General features: G+C 45.5%; 1 protein-coding gene across 1 annotated transcript in view; it reads right to left on the minus strand.

The window, feature by feature from the left end:
- LOC126529736 (uncharacterized) overlaps positions 1-19,609 on the minus strand; it is a 396,708-nt gene that overhangs the window by 115,741 nt on the left and 261,358 nt on the right. Inside the window, exon 3 of the mRNA XM_055069944.1 lies at positions 15,303-15,357. The gene's annotated coding sequence lies outside the window, so the exon portion shown is untranslated. The remainder of the gene's footprint in view (positions 1-15,302; positions 15,358-19,609) is intronic.

Raw genomic sequence — 19,609 nt, forward strand, 5'->3', positions numbered from 1 at the left:
TACCGGCCCACGTACGACTCTACGATCAATGTGCACGTTAAACATCCCAGACGAGCTAGATAAAGTTATCCGAAGCCATCCACTATGTACTGCATCCTAGCTTTAGTCGCTTCGGAACGTTAAAAACGTAAATCACCACAAACCAAATCAATACATGCGGGCGTACATTCGAAGCTAAAAGACTGCATCGTAAGTCATATTGAGCCTTGAAAAAGCGTCGAGAATGTGATAACTTCTGGTGGAGCTCAAAATACACCGTGAATAAAGTCGCTTTTATGTCACAGGCCAGCTGCAGATGCGTGCATTTCACCGCAAGACGAAACTACATGAAACAGAGAGACCACACTCGAAAAAAAAAGTTAAACAAAGCGCTAAAAACCACGCAGAGCATGAACACACACTTTTTCGAAGTGGAAAGTTTGAACTAGGCTCATAATAAGAGGTTGTGAGTAGCCGTGGCCCTTACTTCACTAAGCCGTGCGTTCTCTTCCTCGAAGTCAGCGCTCCCGATCCTTCGAATCCACATTTCTTTTTGCGTTGCGCCCGCCGGACGGCAAAGCAAAAAGCTTTTTGCCCTCGCTGTGTCTGTTGCGGCAACCGAAAGCGCAGCAGCTTGGCTTCGCAATTAAGTTCCCGGCCCTACACATTCTATTACACTAACCCACTCCGTCAGTCCGCCTGCCGTACTTTCGTCGCGCAAGCCCAACAATGGAGGTCGGCGCGCGCTGGAAAGAACAAAATATACAAAAGCGCGGTGCCTGCTCCGCGCTGGAAAGAAAAAATATACAAAAGCGCGGCGCCTACTTCCACGTGACACAGATTGGCCAATGGGGGAGCGGAGGAGGCTGGGGCGACAGGAGGCGTGGAGGAAGACGCGCCAGGGTGAGCGGGGTGGCGGAAAGATCTAAGAATGGGGCTACTTTTGAAAAATTGAGGGGTTTTAGGAAGAGACTGAACAAATGACGTCCTATTGAAATATGAAGTTGCGATTTAAGTGAATGTGCGCATAGTTTCCATCCCCGTGGAATTTTTCGTAAAGTTTACGAACTTCGGCTTCATTTACGGTTTTACAAATGTTGCATCAAATTGTGAGAAAAAGAATTGTGTTCTCAAAACGCTTCACTCGTTGGTATTAATATTGGCCTCATTTCTCGTATTGAAGTAATGCTAGGAGGCACATGCTTCGAGCAATTTTACGCAGCCAAGTTTCTAAAGCAGGCCAAATTTGCAACAGCTAATCCCGTGAAGAAGCCACCGTGATCTAAAAACAATGTTTGTTTTTTCTTGTCAGCCTTCGCAGTTGCAAGTTTCCTGCTGCTTGTCTTTTTTGTCAATGGCTAGGGATCGTTAAGAAAGTGCGTATGCATCCCCCAAATGGAATGCGTTCAAAGCAAGCTTTATTACCAAGAAATAAAGAAATCCCTCTTCGCCTTTCTCAGTGTCGCGAGCGCGGGATTTTAGTAATTTTGCAGTGCTCGGGCTGGCGAGTATGTGCATGTTGTAAAGTGAAAATGTCGCGCAGTGCATGAAAGTCAAAAGTGTTGATTACCAGAAAAGAAAGAATGCAGATCAAAATTAGTAGGTATTTGAGAATCCAGTACAGCGGTTCGAACAGCTGCCCGACTTGAACAGCGCACTACGTCGCTTATTTCGCAGCTTGTAGGAGGCTAACAGTTGGATATAAAATAAGCGTATAATATTTCAAGCGCCACGCAGAAAGTGTATGCGTTCCGTTTTTCCATATCTGTGCTTCAATGCAATTTGGTACAAAGATAGTTGACGTCTTGAGATTGCCCATGAATTGTAATATGCCTTCGGTAGTAATGAGCATAGAAGACACCTGGGGAAGAATTTTAAAAGAAAAAAATCAAAGTTTCATAAAGCAGCTTCACATGCGTGCGTGAAAGTAGGGGTCAGAGAGCCGTTAAATTGGTACGTGGAAGCAGTGCTACGTGTGTGAGAGGAGTGGGTCTAAAATCAAATTAAATGCAATTAATTTAAATCAAATAATTTAACATAATGAACCTGCAGAACTTAAGCATACAGGTAAATATACAGAAAAGGGCTGCTACAAAAATGTGACAGACACCGCTTTTGACGTCAAAATTATCAAGAATTTCGTGGCTTCGCATTGTTGAAAAACATTTTTGATTGATTGTTTCAGCACGCTAGTGCATTCGGGGGAGCATTTAAATGGTGCCCGTTGCTTGAAGAGCGTGTGGAGTAATGAATCGCTCATGAGAGGCACTGTTCTTCCTTATAAATATTCTTCATGTTTCACAAATCCAAAGTATTTCTACGCCAGGGCCAATGCAAAGTGGAGCATGTGTTTCCATTACCGATAATAATTTGTTTATAATAAATATTATATATCTTATTTGAAAGGGAAGGAACATTTTGGTAAGTTCACCTAGCTGAATGGTATATCTGTCAACTCAGCTCTGTTGTGGATTTTAAGGTACTTTTCCACGCTTAAAGATTTTACCTGTGGAACAGGAGCTGAATAGTTTTATGGTCAAATGACTGAAGGCACGAACAAGTCGGTTTTATGAACTCTCAGTTACAAATAAGGACAGGGTTTCTCGGCTCACAATGTATGCAGGGTATGGTATGGTATGATGAACTTTATTTAATGTCCTGAAGATCAACCCTTAGGTTGACGCAGGCGGCTCCCACGTCGGGACAGTAAGGTTTAACCTTACCGCCGTATCATGGGCCTTCTGGACGGCCTGTACTTGATCGAAAAGACCTCCACTGTGTAGGACTCGCTGCCACCAGTCTCTCTCCTTGTCACAGTCTGTGAAAGTCACAGGACACTGCCAAAGCATGTGATCCAGAGTAATGATGCCATTACACTTCTCGCAATTGATTGGTATCTCTCTTTCAGGATATATCTTGTTAATAAAGTTTGGACTTGGATAAGTTCTTGTTTGCAACAATCTCAGAGTCACCGCTTGAGCTCTATTGAGCTTAGCGTGTGGCACTGGGAATTCCCTTCTGTTCATGTAATAATGCCTCGTGATTTCATTATATGTTAGTAATTGGTCCCTGTTCTCCTCCTGTATATTATTAAGGTCCTGGTCGCGTAGTGCACGGATAGTAAGTCCTCGTGCAGCTGCGTTAGCCATCTCGTTTAAATTCTTCCGAGATGGATCGACAGACCCCATGTGCGCAGGAAACCAGCGGATTTCGATCTCTTGGCTGTCTAACTCACCGATCAGCTGGGCAGCCCTTTTGGTTACAAAGCCTTTGGTAAAGTGTCTAATAGCCATCTTAGAGTCACTGTATATCTTCGTCCACTTATTATTCCTTAAAGCCAATGCTATCGCTACTTGTTCCGCGACTGTCGTGTCTTTAGTCATGATTGTAATAGCATCCCGAGTGAGACCATCTGCATCTACTACTACTGCCGTAAAGGCTTTCTTTCCTCTGACCCACGCAGCATCTACAAATGCCGCATGTTCTCTGTCGTGTTCTATCTCTTGCAGGAGAGCTTTGGCCCTTGCCTTTCGTCTTTCCAGGTTGTGCACCGGGTGCATATTTCTGGGGAAAGGAGTCGTCTTGATTACCTCTCTTATGCTATCTTTTAGTTCTACTGTGCCTTCACCTGAAATTTTGGATTCGGTTGGGCACCATCCTACCTCTTCTAGTATTGCTCTACCTGGCCTTGTTCCAGAGAGCCTCTCTCTGTGGGCAATTTGCTGAGCTTCAATTATCTCGGCTATTGTGTTGTGGAGCCCGAGTTTCATCAATTTGTTATCCGGAGTGTTAATCGGTAACCCCACTGTTGTTTTGACTAGCCTTTTAATTAATCTGTTCAACTTGTTTATCTCTGTCTGTGTCCAAGTGAGCATCCCAGCTACATATGAGAAGTGACACAAGGCGAAAGCGTGGACCAGTCTCATGGCGCTCTCCTCTCCCAGCCCTCTGTGTCTGTTAGTGATTCTCCTTAGCAGTCTTATTACCTCCACAGTCTTGCTTGTGATGTGTCGTATTGTTCTTCCATTTGCCCCGTTTGCCTCCAGGAATAACCCTAAGACTCTAATGGATTCTACTTGCTTAATAGATTCTCCTGCCTTCATGGTCAGTACTAACCTGGGTTCTTCCTCGGGAACGTATCCCCTCGGTTTTCTACCCCTTCTTCTGTTCTTGAGTACAAGGAGTTCAGACTTATTAGCAGAGCATTTGAGTCCCATGCCTTCTAAAATAGACTCTACCTCATAAATGCTCTTCTGAAGTCTGCTTTCCGCATGTCCCATACTTCCTTCAGCGGTCCATATAGTCACATCGTCTGCATAAATGGTAAAGTGAATGCCCTCTATCCCTTTTAGTCCCTTTGCCACTTTTGACATGGCCAGGTTGAAAAGCATAGGTGACAAGACCGACCCTTGTGGCGTCCCTCTGTCACCGAGATCCATCTTCTTTGATTTAATATCCCCGAATCTAAGGTGAGCTGAACGATTGCCAAGAAAGGTTTTGACCACTTCATAGAGTTTTCTCCCCAATCCCAGTTCGGAAATCACTGCAAGTATTGCTCTATGCTTAATTCCGTCAAAAGCTTTTTCGACATCCAACCCCAAGAGAGCTCGAGTGTTTTTTGGTTTAGCTAATAGCAGTTGATGTTTGATTAACAACATGGCATCTTCTGTGGACAAGCCTGATCTGAAACCAATCAGAAAATATTTGGAATTGCCACAAATTTCTGTTTGTTTCTGCCAATCAGTGGTCCTGTATATTAAGGTGCCCATACAACATAATTGTTGGACATGAAAAGTGTGGGTGCTTACCTATAATAATCACTTTAATTCATGAAATAAAGAACACATTCGGGTTGACTGATTAAAAGCTACGATAATATTTGTGATAGAAGGCAGTGAACGGTCTACACAAACTTCACAGCTGAGCTTGATTATACTACAAGAAATGCTGTCACTTATATTAGCTAAGGGACTGCTTCCCACCTTATCTAGTAGATATAGCTGTATGGGATATTGCCACGCAGATGACAGTAGCGAAAAGGGATAGGAAATTGTATTACCAAAATATGTACAGAGAGAGACAGCCTGCAGGCTAGATGGTAGAACAACAACACGAGCGCTACTCTGATCGTCGTGTTCACCGTCTTTCTGGCGCATTCTTCCATGCTCGGTAGGATGCGTGCTTCAGTGCGCGGTAATAGCGCGTAACAATAGCTTATCTCGAAGTAGCTCACGCTAAGCAGTTCTTTTCCAGTCCTGATTCGGCCAGCATCGCTACATGAGTATCGTTGTTTCAACAGTATCCTTCTTAGGGACACAATTACGAACACTTGCCATCAAACCTTTCATATTTCATAGGCGGGATTTGTTGACTGGGTTCTCAATGATGGCACCCGATATGAACTGTTCACTATCTCAGAATAACTTCTCCAAGTAAAATTTGTTTTGTCAATCATTCAATAATGGAAAATCATTCTACTTGCCAATCAAACTTTCGCTATATAATGATCGTATTATTAAACGCATATTTCGTTGGGCTTAGCTTCAAGGCTATGATTTATTTTTCGTCCTATACCTTTCCATTCTTGCAATATATACTGAAATCTTCGATTCCTGGTACTCACATATTCTTTCTGCAAGTACCAACACTTTGTTATTAATTTTTATACTGTTGTTCAGAAAGGAAGGTCATTATTTCTTTTTATAATGGGGACCCCGTCCCGCCTTTTTTGTCGGTGGATTTGACTTGTAACTTGCATAGCTTGCCTAAGTAATCGAAATACGTTTTCTGAGCTGGTCGATGTAAAAAGAAAACGAATCAATATTTGACGAACGCTGACTCAAAAGAATTCGCCTACATTCCAACCTGTGAAAGTGGATGCACAGCGAAGTAGTTGCTGACGTTAGACACGTACGACACGCTTGCTTTCACGTCCGCGGAAGTGCAGCACACAAGCTCATTCTCCAAGGCCCTCCTCCGCCAAGCGCAAGTGCGTTACTGAACTAATTGAATTTGTCGAAGTAAATTGCTTCCGAAAATTCGCAACATACGACGTACACACAATCGGCAGATATGAAACAACAGTTCAAGTAAGCGCCCGTGTTGTCTCCTTTCTTGTGTGTGTGGTCTTGGCACAAAACTCGTCTTTTATGTCGGGTGACCAACTAGCCCAGCAGTTCAGTCTTCGGATTGTAATTCGAGTATACGAGAAACCATAATTCTATTACGTGGAAACTCAACAACAAAGCCCTTTCCCAGCTGCCTTTGAGGTTTGTCTGAGTGGCCGCGGTCATTAGGTGACGGTGCACTTTTTGAGTGACGACAGAACGATGCCACGAAAAATCCCGACCGAAAAATCTTTGAGAGGTCTGTTATGGATTTAGCAATTGGCTCGATGATTGAAGATTAAGCAGTGCTACTGTCAGTCTGCTGATCATTTATATACTTCTGAGAGTACTAATATACCAATCGCTGCGTCAGTATTGTTGAGCATACTATACAGCCACTAGCACAGCACTTCGAAGCAGTGCACAGCCAGACCAGAGTGGTAATAAACCATAAATAGACCACTTTTTACAGGGCTAACGCTTGCAGCGTTTGGAGGCTCACTGGCCTGGATCAAAAAGGTGATTTTTGTGGCCACTGTGATCGAAGCGGCGCGTTTTCTTTTTTCTTTTTTTTTTGGGGGGGGGGGGGCTTTGTTTCGATCGGTTTCCGGTGCATTTAACTATCCTTGCACGAAGTTTCCTTGTCAGCGCCTTCATAGCAGGATAAGCTTGAAGCCTTTTTCAATACCAGAAATTTCCAGCCTTTTGTCATCATTCGCATTGAGTATTATTGACTGTATGCCCACCTAGCGCCGCCAGGCCACCCGCGACACCTAAGACAGCATGTATTCGCACTGGATGCCAATACGCATCGCTGGAACGTTGGTATTTTCTCCATATAGGTTGGGTCTGTTCTCGGCGTTGAGTTCCTGGAAAAGGTTCCCGCTCTCCGACGCTTTTTATTTTGTAGTCGACGGCACATTTTGGAAGAATTGAGGTATCCGGAGTCGAAAATAAAACACGCAGAGTAAAGCAGTAAAGCCCTCTCACGGCTACTTGTGCTGTTAGTGATGGTGGGGTAGCAGTAGGTGGGATTACACTGGCGGGTTCGGCCGGGACATGTTCCGCCTCAGGATCATTTATGCTATGAGTACGTGCGTTCGCCCAAACATAGGCCAATTCGGTGTCACGGAGGAACACAATAAACAGGCACCGAACTCCTTTTCTGACTACTCCTGGCCTTTAGGGAACACTACGTCTTAAAGTTCACGTGTGGAAGACCCCTGTTCTGTAGGCTGCGAAGTAACGCCTTTCCATTTCTAATTGCGGGCACAACCAGCCGAAGTATCTTATATCACCGGTCTCTGCACAAAAGACGTAAAGCGTGGAAGTGAATTGTCGAGTCTTAAATAATCCCACCCAGCTCTGTGTAGGCTGAGCCAGTTCCAATAGCATATAGGCCTGTTTAAGGGTAAATCATCTGATCGCACAAGATTGACGTGTAGCTTTGAGAAGCATCCGAACATGGTCGCGCATTGAGTTTCTTGTATGCTGCACATGCGTTGGTGCTTTCGGACAGCGCTTCGCGTACAAGAGGGTCCCCTTTCTGACATTGTTAAATTCGAGACATATACCACTAAAATTTGACATTACATCGCCTGATACTGACGCCTTTAACTAGCGCCGCGCTATAGTCGTTGTAGCGCTTTGAATATATTAGTACCGCAACGTCTCGTTCAGAACAATTCTTGTGCTTTCGTAGAGCGAAGGAGATTGCAGCACTTTCGACAGTTCCAGACGAAACTAAGTGATGACCCAATGACAAATCTTTCCTTGCGTGCATTTTCTTAGCCTTTCACAACTGTTTATCACAACTGTTAATCTGAAATGTTCTTTTCACTTCGTCAGTATCTTTTTCAGTCTTAATTAACCACTCAACAAGATAGTCGTCCTGTATATATATCTGTATTTATTGGCTCACATGAGCCAGGAATGTTGTGAGTTTAATGACCACACCAAAATTCAACTTCATGCAAAACTTCTTAGTTAAACGATTTTTGCTTCTTATGCTACTCTAGATGGAGTCGGGTCAAGTCAATGCGCAAGGAAGCCAATGCATGCAAGTAGCCGAAATTCTGTTGAAGAAATCACTGGAGGGAATTCATTTAATGAAGAGGCGCATGGTTCAACTTTCATTCACATGAGACTATTTGCCCATCTAATCACGTACGTTTATTTATTCTTTTATTTCTGATTAAGTACGTAGTTACACAGTTCCTGGTTACGACGGGCGCACACGTATTCGTATCCACGTGCACACGTATCCACGTGTACGGCGAGCAATTACATCACAAAACAAGAGAGGCATACAATAAAAGAAATAAACAAGCAATACAGCAGCAGACTTTCCTTCTCTTTTATTATAACGTGGCAAACCTACTTTCAGTTTCTTTTCTGCTTCGCGTCTCTTGCCTTACCCAATGTCTTTCGTCGATCTTGAGCAATTGTATAACCTTAACCTTCGCATTATATAACAGTTGCTCTTATGCAAGTACCTGATCAAGGTATCCAGTGCTGCCACGGAGAGGTTTAATAAGAATCAAATTTTAAAAATAAGTTATTCGCTTTAACATGATGAGGCTGCACTGAAGGACTGTCACCAGTAGTCTACATTTTGAGAGCGTTAACATACAGTCGTACATAATGTCTGCCGACACTGACTAATTGCGAGCAATTTTTACTTGTCACTTCTGTAACCAAAATGATTTTATCACCCACCATAAAATAGCCTCCTCCAGGAAAGGAAAATAATTTCATTGTAATCCAGAAAGAGGAAAACGGCTACATTTTTCTCAGGAGCGCAACATTACTGGCCGTTAACGTTAGCTGATTCGTAGCATGCCAGATCTTTAAGCCAAATTACGACATATCCTTTCAACATGGATTAATGAATTACCAATTGTAACACCGCTTGCCTGCTTAGAGGTAAACACCGGCAAGATTTCCTGCCGAATGTACCGTTGGTTACCGAGTAGGTCGGGCTCCGTCGAGTAGCCCAGGCAACATGGCCGACCCCACCAGACCTGACACTCATTTAGCGAAGCAAGCCAGAGTTTACTGAATTTAACCAGCTTTCGAAATCAAAAGCACGAGAAGTATATCCGGCTAGCGTGTGCTAGGTTGAGGTAAAGAACTTGCATGATTCATTAATTGCACCGGGTCCGCTTCAGTGCACCCACAATCATACTTTAGGACTGCACTATTAAGTCTGGCCGAGCGTGCTCACTCACGAATCCACCCCATGCTGCGAAATTTTACACCACAACGTGACAGCGCAATGTAATTCAGAGTTCGTCGAAAACCTGTCTGGTTCGGGAAAATTCGTGGCGGGCAATATCGAACACCGACCAATCGCTGAAAACAAAAAGGACAAAAGACGTTTCGGCCTTGTGCCTTGTCCACATTCAAGGCTCCCGTAGGATTGTGAACAAGGCTCCCGTACTGGGCCGAAACGTCCTCCTTCTTTTTTTTTTGTTTTCAACGACTGGTCAGCGCTCGATATTTCCCGCCATGAGAGCGCAGTTAAAAAGCAACTGATCATCTTCTAAACGTCTTTTGAGATTTGGAACTCTTAGTGACGACGGGAACCCCGATGTGAAAAAGCATTTTTATAAATGAATCCGCGTGGCTACAGCGGTGCGAGGTCCCCTGTATAGAAGCCGTGGAACCCACAGTACGTCGATATCTGTAACATACAGCAGATAGCCAGCGGCCCCCCGGCTCCAGACAATGTTTTTCAGTGTGCTCAAGAAAGCAAATTGACCGTGATTATTTTTTTTCAGTGTCCACTTTCACCGACGAAGTTGCGTTATCTAGAAGCCTGTCGCCATTTTATTCGACAGATGCCAAAGCCACCCGACGCGGTGGCTTAGCGGCGGTGACGTTGTGCCGCTAAGCGCGACATCGGGCAATCGAATCCTGACCGCGGCGGCCGCATTTCGATGGGGACGAAGTGCAAAATGCCCGTGTACCATGCATCGGGTGCGCGTTAAAAAACTACAGGTGGTCAAAATTAACCGGAGTCCGCCACTGCGGCGCGCCTCATGGTCAGATCATGATTTTGGCACGTGGAAAGCGATAATATAATTTTTATTTTTTAAATGCCAAGGTCACATTTCGCTTGCGTGATGGCCAGCCTTCGGTCTACAATTTCGTACATGTATTCTTCAAAGAAAAACTGGGGATATGAACGATGTTACCTTGAAACAGAAGAATGGCCGTGATGAGTCTTGTTCTTCACATGTCCACGGCCACTGTCCTCCCGATCTAGGAATGCAACCTCATCGAGTGTACGCACTTCCCGCGGAGCCACTGGCGGCGGTGAACAAATGACAAAGTGCACAATAATGTAGGCCGAGCTTGGAGCCAGGGGAGGGGATTGAGTAGGGTCCCCGCACAGGCATTTGTTCGTGCTTCTCACTGTTCGCAAGGGGGATCGTGGCGTAAAAGGAAGGCGGGACCAATGACAAAGCTCCGCGTTTTCTTTCTTTTTTTTCACTGGGAGGGCCCTGTCATTTTTGCACTGGGTTTCTCAGCCCTGGTGTACATATATATATATATATATATATATATATATATATATATATATATATATATATATATATATATATATACTGGGAGAGGTGGGTGGGCGAGAGCTTTTGATATTAACAGCGGCATTTCTTTTCGTTCTTTTTGCACAACGGTTTGTGGCAACAACTGCGGCAGACCCCTCCTGGCGAGATCACGTGCTATCGACCTGTGCTTTCCGTTGCTGTCTGTGCGTTTTTAACGAAGAACAGACCGAGAGACTAAAGCAAACTTCTCCAGAACGACCGTCGGAAACAAATTTCTAAGGCCTCTAGAAGGCATACCTGCGTCACATCTGTAAACGTCAGCAAACCTCAGTTACTGTCGGAAGCAAAGAGAATGCGCTTGGCTGATCTCAGCGTTCTCTCGTCAGTCATGATCCCAAGGCTGACCTTTGCGAGAGTCATTTGGAACTGCCACATTCCGAGAATTGAGTCGGCAAGGAGAAGTGAACTGTAAAGTGAACGAAATTATTCACGTACGTTCTTCTCTCTGCAGCGCGGACACTTGGCGTAGTCGACACGTCGTGACGAGCGAGAGGTGACGGGTCGTATCAATGACTTTTTCTGACATCTAAACTGAAATACCTTGCCCCAAGCTGCGCGTCTCTACAACACGAGCAAACACCGTTCTTTTTATCGCGAGTTTCGAAACGAAAGGGCAGGTCACGATTTCACAACCGTTAGTTTACAGCAACTTTAGGAAAGCATTTTCTCGCGTATACTCCAAATCCATGCACACAAGCCTGAAATGCTTGTGCGGATTAGATTTAGTGTGAGTGTGTGTGTTTATTTTTAGAATAACGGCATTCCTATAGCCTGGTAAATTTCAAAGAAACAAGCGAACATGTAGAAACCTAGAAGGTATACAACTTGCAAATGGTAGTTGCGTTATATGCTCTAAATGTGAGAGAGAAAATTTTAAACACAGCAGAAATAGGGCACAAATACAGAAAAGTACATAATGTATGTTACCACTGCGTTGACGGAAATTGTTTGACAAAATTGACGTGACTTGATGGCCAAATACGTCCCAATTTTCAAGGCCGGTTCATTGCGGCGTAGCGGTGAAATATACCAACTACGAATTTTGTTGTGGTAGTCTACGTGTCTTTGATTTCCAGCCGATTGGTCAAGTGGATCGGCAGCACCGACGGTTTACTTCTTTATTTTCTTTACTGCTCTACATTTTTCAATTCCTTCTCCGTTTTCAAAGCAACCTCAAAGATAATAAAAGTTGCTGCTGATTAAAATTTATTTCGTTTGCTAGAGTAAAAGCCCAAGGAATCCTATGGCCCCCTTCACCTTTTATACATAAGTCATCTTGACATTTCTTCAGGACATTCTAGGACTCTATTGCTCTTGAGGACGTCTTAATTATAACTTCCCTGCCCCCAATAAGTATCACAGAGATCATTAAGAAATCTATAGCCTCTCAAGTTTACGAAAAAAGCTGGTTATTTCCGAAACATTTTCAGATGCTTGGCGCCCATGCAAGACAATGTTGTCAGAAAAGGGCACTCAATACCCGAAGCGCTAATGAGCTGGACGTGAGCAACACGGAACCCGGCGTCCAGATAAAAAAAGAAATGTCCTTTGATGAGTATTGGAAAGTCGCACTTGCGTTACATATTTTTTTTACTTTTGTCTTTCTTTTTTCATTACCCGCCGTGGTTCCTTAGTGGCTATGGTGTTTCGCTGCTGATCACGAGGTGGCCGGATCAATTTACGGGTACGGCGGCAGCATTTCGATGGGGGATAAATGCGAGAGCACCCGTGTACTTAGATTTATGGGCACGTTAAAGAGCCCCGGGTAGTCAAAATTGACCGCAGTCCCCCACTACGGCGTGCGTCAAAATCAGATCGTGATTCTGGCACGGATAACCCGAGAATATACGTATTGTTTTTATTTTTAAATGCCAAGGCCACCTTTCGCTTCCGTGATTGTCATGCTTCGGTCTACAGTTTTGTACATGTATTCTTCAGAGAAAAACAGGGGATATATAGAAAGTTACCTTCAAATAAACGAATGGCCACGACGAGCCTTGTTCTTCACGTGTCTCCGCCATTGTTATCTCCATCTTGGCATGCAACGTCATCGAGTGTGCGCATTTAAGCTGCGTCACTGGCGCCGGTAAGCAAATGACAAAGTGCACAATAATGCAAGCCGAACTTGCAGCAAGGGGGGATTAAACACCGGCCCCGGCGGCCGCATTTCGATGGTGGCAAGAATACCTGTCTACTTAGAGTTAGGTGCATGTTAAAGAACCTCAGGTGGTCCAAATTATTCCAGAGTCCCCCACTAAGGCATGCCTCATAATGAGATCGTGGTTTCGGCTATTCAAACTTCATAATTTCTAACTTTTTGTAATTATTAAAGTTATTTTTCTCGGTCTCTCCGGTTTCTCCTTCGCATACAAAATATTTCCTAGCTCTCCCATTTGCCTTTTCTCCGACGAAAACTGGTAAATAGAGCACAGCTCAAAAGGCACGTAAGGATTGCGAGGGTAAGGTTTGACTAATAAATTGCGGCTTCTTAAAAAGAAATCAAGCAAAATGCTTCGAGAACGCATAGGGATATGAAACAAGCAGGTGACATTCACTGTCACCTGCTTGTTCGACTGCTCAGTCAAAATTGTGAGCTACAATATTGCAGTTAACCATCACGAACTCGCCCAGCTTTCACTTATGCGGAAAATTTCTTGAACATGATGGTATTTTTGCTCTGGTCAAGTCTGTCAATGGATTCAATTTTTTTTTTTCATATGCAGGAACATTTAACACGGCAACAGCAAGCCTTAATGTTTCAATCTCACACAAAAATAGTTAAATAAATCACAGAATATCAGTGCAACTGCCAGGTCTTCTTGCCCACCGCCCTTCCCCACTCCTTGCCCTCTTTGCGTCGATTCCCTTTCTCATCGATTGTTCTAGCACTGACGCGATCCACAGCTGGTGCACCGTAAGGCATCGCTGCTTTTACTGGTTCCGCTTCTTTGAGAATAGAGACATTTAGCAGCGCCAAGTTACCGTACGGGAAGCGCGGAAATACCGTACCGGCCGAAGACTGCGCAAACGCGCACTTTACCGTACGGAGAGACTTTCCGTACGGCATACTAGGCGGTAAGGAGTCGGTAAAGCTCGGCTTGCACCGTGTTTTGCGAGCCGAGCCGCACCAAGCCAACACAGTGAGAACTGGCGTCGGCCACAGAGTCCACGCCGTGCATGGCAACGTCTCGCGTACTTTTTTTACCATGATAGGACTACGGTAAGAGCTCACTTTAAATCACCTTCTGCGGATCGATGAAGCGGCAATAAGTAAACAGTGGCATAAAAAAAAATACAGGTTGGGTGGCGCCATCTAGTGATGCAGAGTTTACTTAGAGTGGACACTTAGTTTTTTTTTTTTTTGCAGTAACTAACTATATTCTAGTTATCTGCTGGTGTAAAGTGCCAGCAGCGGTGTAATTTACAAGAAACAAACCCTTTTTTATGTATCCATTAGATAAGAACACGTATGTAACAAAAGGTTTCACGTGTTACATGACGAAGTGTCACAAGGTGTCGCTACCGCCCTTGTGACTGGCGTCTACGTTTGCGGTAGCCGGGCATATCTGTAAAGAACAATGCGTGTATGGACAAGCTAAAGCTTTCTGGTATACGTCGAAATAAATATTTCGCGCTCAGCGCATAGTTATTGTATTATGAAAAGTCCCAATGTTAGCCGCTATCATCATTATCACATTACCGCACGCATCGAGCGGCACACGCAGCTAAAACGTCTTCGGTCATCGCGGTAAGCTAGTACGGAACGGTAATACCGTACCGTATACCGCACTTACCGTACCATAATACAGCACTGCTAAAGCTCTCTAATGTCAGGGCGTAGTTAGCTTAGGCGTAAGTTTTAGAGCGCAGCTCTTAGGCGCCCGTTCCTGCGGCGAGTGTTCGCACGGCGTAACCGAGTGAACGAGCGAAGCATGAAAGAGCGAACGCGGGGCGCCGCAGGAGGTGAAAGACGCCAGGAGTAAAGCGGAGAGGAGGGTGCAGTGGAACCGTGAGGCGGAAGGCGGAAGGCGGAGGAGGGTACTGTGGTAGCGTGAGAACCGAAGCGTGGTGTGGCGACGATGGCCAGTAGCGTGGGTCCTCTCGGAGGTCTGCCGGCGGTGGCTACTGTGAATCGCACCCACGCGTCACTCCCGCGCTGACTCTCGCGATCTCCAGATTAGCGAGGCAGTCGTGCCACACTTCGCGCGTTTGCAACGTTCCGCACGACACAGATTTTCTGCGCCAGCTAATATGTCGAGAAATGAAGAAACGTACAGAACAGCGCTCAAATTTTGCATTAAGGAGTATCGTAATCGTCGGTGGATCTTTGTAACGGCAAAATCTGACGTACAATCGAGACACTTCTTCGCCCATTGAGCACATCGCTAATTACACTTGTATCTCTCCCTAAACCAGGTATTCCGTTTTTAAGTCACACTCAGACGTACCTCATGTCGCCTATTTTTATCTCAAATGCAACTTGCACCAATACAGCGGCACGAGGTAACAAATACAAACTTTCCCATATTTGCTAGCTGAAAGAAAACTGCAGAAAAGTATCAGAAAGGTAACCAACAACAGAACAGTGACCATCGCATACCTCTCCGTTGCGCAGTCAGCTTTGGGCCGCTGCTCTTCGAGCCGGTGTTCTACGGCTGAAATGAAAGAAGGAAATTATATAACTTCAACAGTATAATGAAAACGACAAATGAACCTTTTAAATCCTGAAATCTTGTACCACAAGCACTACCGCGAAATTTGAAAATACCAATCGACAAACAAGAAATAGCATAATTGGGAAGATTTAAAATTCCAATGCTGAACCATATTGTCACGTGGTAGTGACGGTGAAGAAAGCAGCAATACGGTGGAATACAAAACTAGCTTTTATTGGGCGAACCTGTGCCCACAAAAACAGGCTACACTTATAGCACAACGATAGCGGCAAACACGGTCGGCGATCATCGAAAATCTGATCAGCGGGTCAAGCGCGTCGGCTATTAAAGAACAGTCGTCGAATGTTCCAGACTAATCGTTCAGACCCGCGTGCCTTCCACAATGTTCTACACCATTCGGGTCAGGTGATGAAATCAGATAACATAAGGTTCGGCGACAACAGACAGCGGATAGAAGCATCGATAACTTTCCAGAAACTTCGGATACATGCAGGCGCGTCCCACACTGTGCGATTACATTTGTTAGGCGGCGAAACGTGGTTGCCCGATAAAGATAAGTACACGTGTCGATATTATGCGAATTCACTTTGAACTCTTCATTCTAATTATTACCTTTAACGGGTCATGAAAAATAGCTCTACATTAATACGGGCCAGATAATATTCAAAATTAAACAGTAACTCTTGTATAATGTGACAGTATTTTACAGGTAAATTTACGTATCGTTTTGAACAAAACAAACCATGTCTTAAAACAAAACATCCCTAGAGAATGTGACTGGATTGCCCAGCACACGCCGCGCAATCACAACGTAAGCTGGAGGAGCGGCTCCATAGGAGCTACATTTTCGGCAGCACGCACTAGAGCGCCTTCGAGTCCTTTTATAGCGCGGCTCAGGCGCCCGTTGCTGCGGCGAGCGTCGGCGTCGGCGTCTTCCCTCGGTGGCGTTATAACCGCGAGAACGAGTGCAGCGAAGGATGAAAAAACAAACGCGGAGAGAGAGAGAGAAGGAGATTCTAGATGATGGGGAGGAAAGGTTGGGGTAAAGTGCAGCGCAGTAACTGTCTCTCAGCAGAGGACACGCGGATGAAAGACGGTGATAGCGAAGAGAGCGCGAGGAGGAAAGCGGAGGAGGAAGCTTCAACGGAACTACGAGGTGGAAAGCGAAGGAGGAAAGTGCAGTAGAAACGGGAGGGGATAAGCCGAGGAGGAGGGTATGGCGAAAGCGTCGTAAAAAAACCGTAGTGCCGCGCAAGACGGGCTTTGCAGCGACGATGGCTACGAGATGCAACCATAGTAACGTGCGTCGTCTGTTCACCAATGACACTACCGATACTATATATGGAAACAAAGCTCTGTATGAGTAGAGGTCTCTCTGCGTCGGCTACTGTGAATCATACCCACGCGCCACCCACGCACTGCTTCTCGCGATGTCCTGATTAGGGAGGCCGTCGCGCCACACTTCGCCTTGTTTGAAACGTGCCGTATGAGACAGATTTTCCTCACCAGCCAATATATCGCGAAATAAGAACACGTATAGACCTGCGCTAAAATTTCGCATTGCAGAGTATTGTAATCGTCTGTGAATATTTCCTTTCGAATTTATTTTGTTTTATAAATTGATTTCTTTACAGCAATTTGTCTTTCGTGAGGGACGGACGAGTCTTCTCGTTGGGGAGGCATAGAAATGCTTACGCGTTTAAAATTGCAATGACCTTGACAGGCATTCGCCAAGCTTGAACCGCAGTCAATCACGCCCACGCGTCATCCACGTGCTGGCTCTCGCGCTCTCTCGATAAACGCGGCTGGGGCACTACACTCCGTTCCGTTTGCCACGTGCCGCACGAAACAGATTGTCCGCGCCAGCAAATATACCGCGAAATAAAATAAGCTCAGTGCCCTTCCCCTCTGTGCAGAAGGATGACCAGCGAAGCTGTGTATGTGGGCCCCTTAATCGCGAACTGCATCTCCGGCTCGGGTCGGCCCAGCATTGCACTATTTACGTGATCGGCCCACTATGGGGTGTGCTTAACACCTGCTTCACCTCCGCCGCGGGTCAGCCCGGCATTGCACTAGCTTCGGGGTCGGCCCACTTATGGGGAGTTTTTTGCTTACCACGCCAACGACACGAAAATTTCATTTGACGGTGGACGTATATAGCTTCGCTGTAAAAACACGTATATGAAATCTTTTTCACAAAATGATCTGAACTATCCGCCCGGCATCAGACGGCAAGCTGCAGCTTGCGCTGCTCTCTGCAGAGCGGTCTGCTGAGCCCGACGTTGCCTGGTTACAGCCGCGCGCGTAGCTTCGCTTCTACAGCAGCGGTTCGTACCTTACGAGGAAACGCCATGACGTGTACCGAAGAGTGGGCACAGGTATGCAGAATGCGCAGCGCACGTGTCACATCCCTTGAACCGTGGCACGATACGGTGCTGTTGCTGATCATGATGACTGACGGTTCATTGGCATCACCGTCTAAACGGGTCGGTGACAAATAGTCACCTAGCCTGCTTGAGTTAACCAGGTCCCGCTACATGCAGCAATAACTGCTACATGCCGGGACACCTGGCGGAATATAACCCAACTGCAGGTTTGCACGCATCGACGCTACGCGGCGAGCGTGACACATCGCATGTCAAATGGCACGATACGATGCTGCTGCTGATTATGATGATGTAATGGCATTCCCTTTAAAAGCGCTTGACTTAACCGTTTGATTTGACCACTTGATTCCGATTGATTTAATCGGGTATGCTATGCATGTTTTTCATGCTAGTGTCTTTGTATGCATCTGCTTATTCTTCTTCCTGAAACCTTCTCTATCTACCTTGTACCACTACCTATGTAAATGCTACATGACGTGGCACGTGGTGCTATGCGTTTGCACGTATGCAACTGCAATACAAAAGTTTACACGTATCGACGCCGCGCGGCGCGCATCTCGCATCACAAGACAAGTGGCACGATCCGACACTAATGAAGGTATTGATGATGAGGAAGAGGAGGATGAGGATTTATTGACAACCGCTTTGAAACGAGGCGGTGACGCATAGTCACCTAGGTTTCTTGATTTAATCTGGTATGCCGTAGATGTATTGCGCAATTTTTAAACATTTGCATAAACTTCTTTCTCTTCCTCAAGACTTCCATATATGCATGGTACTGCTACCTACGGCGCTGCTACATGGCGTGGCGCCTGGCCTAACAATGCGCAAATGCATTACAAAGTGTGCACGTATCGATGCTACGCGGCGCGTATCACGCATCGCAAGACGAGTGGTACGATCCGATGCTAATAAAGATGATGATGACGATGATGATGATGATGAGGAGGAGGAGGCGGAGGAGGAGGATTTATTGACATCCCTTTTGAAACGGGGTGGTGACAAAATAGTCACCTACGCTTATTGATTTAATGAGGTATGTCATACTTGTTTTTCATTATAGCAATCTTTATACATCTCCATAGCCTTTTCCTTCCTCAAGACTTATCTATCTACTTTGTACTAGATGGCGTGCCACCTAGGGTAATAATAAGCAAATGCAATGCAAAGGGTGCACGTATAGACATTACGCGGCACGCATCTCCCATGGCAAGACAACTGGCACGTAACGATCCTCATCATGATGAAGATGATGATTTATGGACATCTCCTTTGAGACGGGGCGGTGACATAATCACCTAGTTAGCTTGATTTCATCAGGTATACAGCGCATGTTCTTTTTAATCTAGCATTTTTGTATGCATCTCAATCTTCTCTTCCTTCTACAAACTTTCTCTAGCTACCTAGTACTACTACCTATGAGACTGCTCCATGGCATGTTCCTGGTGTAATAGTATGCTACTGCAATGCGAAATGTGCCCGTATCGACGCTACGCGGTGTGCATGTCACATCGTGTGTCTCCTCGCGCGCTAGTACGCGTGTATCGGGCATGCTTCCGCTGCAAGCTACAAAAGGTTGACGTGGCTCTGTGACAGAGTAGCTGACTCCCGCGCAGAGGGCCCGGGTTCCATCCCGGCCGGAACCGGGTATTTCTTTTCTCATTCCCGGCGATAGCTGCGACGGACACCGGCGGCGGCGGACAGCATCGCCAACCGAAACGGCAATCAGGATGAGCGCACAACAGCTTACGCTGTAAAACCCAGCCAAGTTTCTTTTTAATGTAAAGCGTTCCTTCCGAACTCTCAGAAGATTTCCTTTTTTTTTTAATTTGATTCCAACAAAA

Source organism: Dermacentor andersoni, chromosome 9 (genome assembly GCF_023375885.2).
Source record: "Dermacentor andersoni chromosome 9, qqDerAnde1_hic_scaffold, whole genome shotgun sequence".
In the NCBI taxonomy this organism is placed as follows: Eukaryota; Metazoa; Arthropoda; class Arachnida; order Ixodida; family Ixodidae; genus Dermacentor; species Dermacentor andersoni.